This window comes from Phoca vitulina, unplaced genomic scaffold (assembly GCF_004348235.1).
Source record: "Phoca vitulina isolate PV1807 unplaced genomic scaffold, GSC_HSeal_1.0 scaffold55, whole genome shotgun sequence".
Lineage (NCBI taxonomy): Eukaryota > Metazoa > Chordata > Mammalia > Carnivora > Phocidae > Phoca > Phoca vitulina.
This window is the reverse complement of record NW_022589758.1, coordinates 2,515,302-2,524,492: the sequence shown is the minus strand read 5'-3', so window position 1 is coordinate 2,524,492 and position 9,191 is coordinate 2,515,302.

Sequence of the window (9,191 nt, the reverse complement as noted above, 5' to 3'; positions counted from 1 at the left end):
CAAGCTGCTCAAAAGCAGATAATCTTGGGTGAATGATATCATCAGACACCCAGTTCTTTCTGCTCCATGAATGGAATAAGTTACATTGGCTTTTGCCATCATGGTTGTAAGATGTCTGGTGCAACTCTACATGTCAAGTTTACATTCCAAGCACAGAGAAAGGACAGAGGACTGTGGCAGCTGACAGTCTCCCCCCGCATTCAGAAAGCAAAACTTTCCCAGAACCACCCTCAGTAGATGCCCATCTATATCTCATTCAAAAATAAGGTTTCAAGCTTTATAGCCTTTAAAACAAAAGAAGGCAAGGGTGGAAGCCTTTGGAAAGGGGTGTTGAGACAATCTATAGTACCTACCACAAGAGGATACACATGATCCCCAAACCCAACCACCCCTACCTATCTCTAAGCAATCCTTACCTTCATGTATCTGCTTGTAACAAATACAAAAGATATATCCCATGGGTACCCCCTGACTAAACAATAACCTTGCCCTGGGGCCTCTGTTCCACTTAGGAACTTGCCCATCTGAGCTTTTCATCAGGCCACACAGAAATTGATCCTGAGTTTTCTGGATTGATTTAGAAGTCCTGATATTCTCAAGCAATGCTATATCTTTTACTGATTTGAAAAATTCTAGGAAAAGCTATTATTTTAAGATTGTGTCCTTAGGCAAGTTACTTCACTACTCTGGGCTTATTTTTTTTCTTTAGTAACTATCTTGCAGGGTTGCTGTAAAGATAACACATTATGCCTGAAAAAAGGGGCACCTGAATGGCTCAGTTAGTTAAGCATCTGCCTTTGGCTCAGGTCATGATCCTAGGGTCCTGGGATAAAGCCCCAAGTTGGGCTCCCTGCTCAGTGGGGAGCCTGCTTCTCCCTCTGCCCCTCCCCTCCACTTGTACTCTCTCTCTCTGGCTCTCTCTTTCTCAAATAAATAAATTAAATCTTTAAAAAAGGAAAAGAAAAGAAAAGAACTTCACAATTTGCCTGGCATGTAGAAGTTGAGTTTTGTTACTTACAGCCAAACACATTCCTAATTGGTATACTCACTATGCTTTCAGCATCACCATCTATCACAGTGTTCTTTTTTTTTTTTAAAGATTTTATTTATTTATTTGAGAGAGAGAACATGAGCAGGGGAGAGGGGAAGAGGGAGAGGGAGAAGCAGACTCCCCACTGAGCAGGGACCCCAACACAGGGCTCGATCCCAGGACTCTGAGATCATGACCTGAGCCTAAGGCAGACACTTAAAGGACTGAGCCACCCAGGTGCTCCTATCACAGTGTTTTGATGTAATACTCTGATGAACCAAAGGGGTAAAATAAATACTTGTCAAAAAGGGAATACATTGTGAAGTCTTAAAATTAGCAGCTGATACAATTACCATTATTTGTTCTTGGATACTTCAACTCATTCTGATTGGACAGTTCATCCTCATTTAAATATTGGGTAACTTTGCAAACAGTTTCAAAGCATGAAAAGGCTACCAATAATATGTCTGGAACTGTACCCAGTATAGCTTTCATCAGACTGCTAAATCTGCATCATCATTATGTGCCAGGCTTCTAAAATGGTCTAATGGTAAGAGGATGAGTGGGTGGGACTCTTTAAAATATGAAGGGAAAATGGAGAGTAATATCAAAATATCTTTCCTGAGATATAACCTGTAGACCACATGGAAATTGTTTTCCTCCTTCCTTTCCTGTCCCCTCATCACTAAGGCTCATCTCCACTCCTCCTTAGGATGGAGGTAGGGCATTGGGAAAAAGCAAGACAGTTTCTGCCTGCACCACCTACTTTTTCCTCAAATTCACTGGTTGTAACACTTACACAGATGTTATTTTCCACTCACTGCTCTCATTGGGATTCAGGTCCAACCACTCAGCTAAAAAGTTAACTAGATCAATTATCGATTAGACTATTCAGTCATTAATTGCACGTGACATCAACCCAGATGAATAGACACATGACCTGTTACAAACTCATTGGGAGGTTGAGTGTTCATGTTGAATTTCCCTCGACTTCACACACTAGATGTAATCATAGGTTCTCTCCCTTCATTCACAAAAGATTAACCCCAGTAATGTGGGGTTGAAGAGAAAGCAGCCATCAAAATTATTCAAAGGAAGTAGTTCTTCCTATTGTTTAATACCTAGTGATTACTTTGAATGTGAGAGGGTTTAACTTTAATAACAGCTCTCAAGTTAAAGGTGTCATTTAAAATTTTTCATTCTGCACATACTGCCCTGTTTTTTTTTTTTTTTTAAAGATTTTATTTACTTATTTGACAGAGAGAGATACAGTGAGAGCAGAAACACAAGCAGGGGGAGTGGGAGAGGGAGAAGCAGGCTTCCCGCGGAGCAGGGAGTCCGATGTGGGGCTCGATCCCAGGACCCTGGGATCATGACCTGAGCCGAAGGCAGACGCGCAACGACGGAGCCACCCAGGCGCCCCATACTGCCCTGTTTAGATGAGTTTTCATAACCCCAATAAATAGGAGTCTGGATACCTCTTTTGTACTTTGGCCAAATGAGAAGAAAGCGGTAGTGGCGGTGTCTTCTCAGTGACATTAGCCCCTCAACAAGAGAAAGGACAATTCTGACACTTCAGTAAGGTTTACCTAGACCCTGGATTTGCATCATCATAAAAGATCAGGGCTTAAAGGTGCCTTAACAATCATACCTTCATCATACAGATGGTTTGTTTGATGTTTGTGTACAGGTTACACAATACGGCAGAGACGATCTGTGTGCAACACCTACACCGATAGGTCTGGTGTAGTAAGAATGTGTATAGAGAGGAGATTTACCTAAATCAGTCCTAAAAAGTTGACATAGATGTTGTGTCCCATTCCACAAGCAGGGATATGTCCAAATACCAATTACACTGGAAAAGGTAAGACATCACCTTAATGCCCTGCTAGTGTTTGATATAAAATTCTTCCTTAAGAGCAGTGTCTGATAGAGGAGGGTCAAGGAAGCATGAGGATGTTGGGTACATGAAGTGAAATGGGGAATGAGAAGAGGAAGGAAAGGGGCAAAGACAGGGGCAACTGCAGGGAGATGAATTCAATGAAGTCATGTTACCTCTCTGCCTAAACGCTCCTCAGTCCTAACGCATAAATATCCCTGAGATGAAACCAATGGTTCTCAAAGTGTCATGTCCAGATCGGCACTATCAGCATCACTAAAAAACTTGTCTGGGCCCTATTCCAGCCCCACTGAATCAGAAACAACCCCTGTAGGTGATGCTGATGTACACTTAAGTTTGAGAACCACTGTGCACTAAGTGTTATCAGTGATGTGCGAATGAGTTTTATCTTCAAAGAGGCCACATAAAGGGGGTCAGCGAATGCGTGAATTGGTGCGAATGAGCTCCCATTAGACCATGGGCATCTCAAGGGCCAAGACCAGGGATCACCAATGCATCTCCAGCCCTGGAGCAGGGTGGCATGGAGCCACTTAGTATATATTGCTTAAATCAATAAATTATTCTTATTTGGGAATAGGTAGGTCTTTTTCATGACAGCACAATTTAATATAGTAATGCCAAGTTGGAAAGAATAAAGAAGGAAGTGTTGAAAGTGGGGTGTGTGAGAAGAATACCTATTTCACAGTTTGGGCCAGCATTGTCTCTTCCTGTTTAAAAAAACAAACAAACAAACAAACAAACAGCAAAGCATACTCAGAAATATCACTTTAAAAGTAGGTTCCAATGGTTACCAGAAGGGAGGTGGGTGGGGGATGGGTGAAGTACATTGTGGGGATTAGGGAGCGCACTTGTTGTGATGAGCACAGGCTGACGTATGGAAGTGTTGAATCACTATATTGTACGCCCAAAACTAATATTACACTGTATGTTAATTAACTGGAATTTATTTTTTTCCCTCCCCTCTCCCCTCAACTAACTGGAATTTAGATAAAAACTTAAAAAAAATAAAAGTAGGTTCCAAGTATTACAGAAATAATTTTAATAGCCTCTCTCCTTTTTTTCACTTGGGCAACAGGTTGAAATAGCAATCCATACAATTTGTAACCTGTCATGAAGCTGTGGACCAACATTTCAGATTTAATACCCTTTTTTAGGGGGTATTCTGTTCACAGAAAATATTAATTTACATGGAAAACAATAATTCTACCTGACAGCTTTTTGAAATAAATATTTTCCCATTGAAGTCTTTGCCTTAAATGGTATTCTTGAGATTGTCATATTAAGAGTTCAAAAAAAGGGGGAAGCGAATGAAAGTATTCTTGGTTGGTTATATTTTGGAGTTAGGTGGCAGCCTGGTAAAGTCTGGCCAACCATTGTCAAGGTCATTGTCTAGTGCAGAGGTTCTCAACCAGGATGATTATGCTTCCCAAGGGACATCTGGCAATGTCTGGAGGCAGTTTGGCTGTCACAACCGGGAGTGGGGCTGCTACTTGCCTCTGGTGGGATGCTGCCAAACATCCTTCAATGCACAAGACTCAGCTGCCCACCTCCCACAATGAAGAGTTACCCAGCACTAGATGTGAGTAGTGCCACAATGGAGAACTATTGGTCTGAGTTGGGAGGCCCAGCTCCCTATAGTAGGGGAACTTGAGATTAAGAGGGTATGCTATTAGTAGTTAGGCCAGGACGAGACACATAAACTGGGATAGTCCCAGGCAAAGCCCCTAGTCTCAGCACCCACGGGTTATGTGAACCTGGGCAAGCAACCTCCTCCTCTATAAAATGAGGTGATAAAATTAGCCCCAGGCCCCTTCATGCTCTAGCATCCGAGTTTCAGGGACGTAAGGCTTTAGACATATGTTATTTTTTATGTGTCACCTCTATCGGGTCATAAACTCTTCCAGAAGAGGCCTCTGTCCTATTCATTCTTCTGTCTCTTTTATTCTCTTAACACAAGCCCTGCAGAAACAATGTTTGTTGAACCGTATTCTTTCCAGGAGATTTATAACTTCCCACACCAGCAAAATGTTAACATGAAAGATTTTAATAACAACCATATTTTGGTCATACTTTTCCATGGTGAATGCAGATGGGGCTTGACTTGCTCTTCTTGAGTTACTACCATGGCCATATAATTTATCTTCTAACCTCGGACACTTTTGAAAGCAAAAGGGAATGCTATTAATAACCACACTGGGAAGAAGTACAATTGTCTTATCCAGTTTGAATGTCATTAGAATTCAAATCGTTCACTAAACAGATGTGTATGGCTGGCAGACATACCATGCCCACCTGTTATGATTCCTGACCCCCGTTATGTGGCCTCTTTGAAGATAAAACACAGCTAGTTCATTTTATTCACCTTGGATATTATCTGAATCTTCCCTTCACCCTTGCAAAGCCCAAAGCTCACCTTTCCCCACACGTATTCCACATTAGACTAGTTGACCTTTTAAAGCAAATGGAAAAAGTCCAGGAGTCTGGCTCACATTAATCCAATCGAGTTTTATCTCATTCCTTAGCCTATATGATCAGACAGCATATCCTTTAGAGAATGCTGGGGCCCTTCATGATTCATTTGGGCAGGTGAGGAAAGGAAAGGCTCTGACCCTGTATTCTCCCTCCTTCTGATGAAAATGGCAGAGCATTTATCTTAGGGCTGGGAGATAGTAAGGCAAAAATGGGCTCCTCCCACTTATATGCATTTATTTTTTGACCTGTTTCCCTCCTTCAGAGTGTGAGTATTATTTACCTCTCTATCCCAAGATCTTGCACAAAGTGGATGATGAATACATATTTATTGAATGAACGGATGGATGGATGAACCACAGAGAAATTCCACTGTTCCTCAGTATGGACAGAAATTGATGACCCCATGCTGTACCCCATAACAGTCTTGGCACTGAAGAATACTTGAGCTGGAAAGTCTCTTTCTCTCCCTCCCACCCCTGTCCTTATTTCCTTCACCGAATTGTCAGTTCTACACAAGACATTGTAGCATTCCAGCACTACACTGCTTGTTGGACACAGAGATCTCAACTTGATGAAAGTCTATGGCCAATAGCAACCCAAAGAAAGGAAATGTAAATAGAACTACCACATGATCCAGCAAATTCCACTGGGTATTTATCTGAAGAAAACAAAAAGAGATCTGCACCTCCAAGTTCAATGCAGCATTATTTACAATAGCTAAGACATGGAAGCAACCTAAGTGTTGTTAAAAAACAGAATTCAATGGGTAAATTTGAAGATTGATGTGGCTTTATTAACTGATTCATAAATAGGACAGCATCCCATCCAACAAAGTAGAGGGGAGCTCCGATGAGCTGTACAAAATGGAAGGTTTTTATTAAAAAGGGGGGGCACACTACTAAGAAAGTTATTAGTAAAAGAAAAGGGCTGTTCTAGGCAAGGTCCCTTTCCCTCAGGGGCAAGAGAAGTCTTATCATGCAGATGACCTCATCTTCCTTTGGGGGATAGAGAGGGCCCAAGTGGCAGACTCATTGGCGCTGATCAGAAAATTCCTAAGTGACCAGTTATGACTACATTTTTGGGGGAGGGTGAAACCACAATTAGATTAGGTATTAAACCCTAGTTTGGGGACTCAGCTTAAGTGATGCCGTCTTGGGCCTGTGGTTTTAACAGTGTCCATTGATGGATAAATGGATAAAGAAGATGTGGTGTGTGTGTGTGTGTGTGTGTGTGTATACATATATGTATATATATATATACACATATATATATATAGTGGAATATTATCCAGCCATTAAAAAGAATGAAATCTTGCCATCTGCAACAACGTGGATGGACCTAGAGGATGTAATGCTAAGTGAAATAAATCAAGAGAAAGACGAATACCATATGATCTCATTTACGTGTGGAATCATAAAAAACTCAAGCTCATAGATACAGAGAACAGGTTGGTGATTGCCAGAGTCAGGGGATACCGGGTGGGCAAAATGGGTGAAGGGAGTCAAAAGGTACAAACTTGCAGTTATAATATAAATAAGTCCACGATGTCATGTACAACATGGTTGACTATAGTTCACAGTACTGTATTGTGTTTTTGAAAGTTGCTAAAAGAATAGATCTTAAAAATTCTTATCACAACAAAAAGAAACTGTAACTGCGTGGTGATGGATATTAACTAAACTTATGGTGATCATTTCACAATATATACAAATATCGAATCATTATGTTATACACCTGAAACTAATATAATGTTATATGCCAATTATACCTCAATTTTTAAAAGAAAAGAAAAGTAAGGAAATGCCACCCTCCCCATCCGGGATTATAATGAGCTGACGTCTATAGAGGGGTTTCTCAGCTGTAAAATACCATGATAACAACAATTATCGTCATTAAAATTATTTCAGTTTGTCAGCATCAGGTAACTCTTTCAAAATGCTATTTTCTGAGCAGAGGAGCTCAGGTTGGAAGGTTGGAAAGTTCTGTGCGTGGCACCGATGATATGTGCCAGCTTTTCTGCACCCCTGGCCTTTTGTGCACAGTCTCTCACAAGCCATTGCCTCTTCATTCCCCAAACACAGACTGAGGACTATGAATTCAAGTATTCTGGGCACTGTGGAGAGTGCAAGGATTAAAAAGTGACTAAGGGGGTCGCCTGGGTGGCTCAGTTGTTAAGCATCTGCCTTCGGCTCAGGTCATGATCCCAGGGTCCTGGGATGGAGCCCCGCATCAGGCTTCCTGCTCCGCGGGAAGCCTGCTTCTCCCTCTCCCACTCCCCTTGCTTGTGTTCCCTCTCTTGTTGTCTCTCTCTGTCAAATAAATAAATAAAATCTTTAAAAAAAAAAAAGTGACTAAGTAGGGGGCGCCTGGGTGGCTCAGTTGTTAAGCTTCCGCCTTCAGCTCAGGTCATGATCCCAGGGTCCTAACCCTGGGATCGAGGGTCCTGGGATTGAGGGTCCTGGAATCGAGCCCCGCATCAGGCTCCCTGCTCAGCGGGAAGCCTGCTTCTCCCTCCCCCGCTCCCCCTGCTTGTGATCCCTCTCTCGCTGCCTCTCTCTCTGTCAAATAAACAAATTTTTAAAAATCTGAAAAAAAAATGTGACTAAGTAGTCAGGACCCCTACCCTTCACAAGTCATCGTATTCAAAATTGAACTGCCCTGTCACTTAAAAGAAGTTTAAAAACCCAACTAACTTCCTCACCCATTTTTAAGTCGACATCTCAAATTTTTTATCAAAAATAAATATTTATAAAGGTTAGAATTACCAATGTATTATAAATATGAACATTTAAAAGTACCCAACGGGGGCACCCGGCTGGTTCAATCAGAAGAGAGTGCAACTCTTGATCTCGGGTTGTGAGTTCAAGCCCCACGTTGGGTGTAGAGATTACTTAAAAATAAAATCTTTAAGGGGCGCCTGGGTGGCTCAGTCAGTTAAACGTCTGCCTTCGGCTCAGGTCATGATCCCAGGGTCCCAGGATCGAGCCCCGCGTCGGGCTCCCTGCTCAGCGGGGAGCCTGCTTCTCCCTCTGCCTCTGTCCCTTCTCCCTGCTCATGTTCTCTCTCTCTCTCAAATAAATAAAATCTTAAAAAATAAATAAATAAAATCTTTAAATAAATAAAGTATCCAACAGGATCTAAATACCATTTGATACCTATCACCATTTTTTAAATATAGAAATTTTACAGTATTTCTTTTCCTCCTCAATCTCATATTTCCATTCCACTTCTCCCACAACATTTTATCCTAATGATGTTTATTTTTATATTTAAAAGACCCTGTCATTCTATAACACACACACACACGTGCGCGCACATGCGCGCGCACACTTTTTTCCATGTGACCATCCAGTTCAACTTTCTCACCAAAATATAGCTGAGGCATGGCACCATTGGGTTCAAATTCTAGCTCTATTGAATAATAGTTGTATCTTTAGGTAACTTATTTAACCTCTATGAACTTCAGTTTTCTCTTCCATAATATTGGGAAATTAATGTTGCCTATTTTATGTAAGGTTGTTGCAAGGTTTAAATGAATCAATATATTTAAATACTTAATTCAGTGCCTGGTGTATAATATTACACATTTAATAAATGATGGCAAATTATTAATCTACCATGCATAATACCTCTTCACTCAGCATGTAAGATAGCCACCCTGTGCAACATTTTCCATACATACTAAATCCATGATATTTTGTCGAACCCTTCTTTTTTTTTGAAAAATAATTGACATACAATATTGTATTAGTTTTAAGTGTACAACATAGTGATTCGATATTTACACAC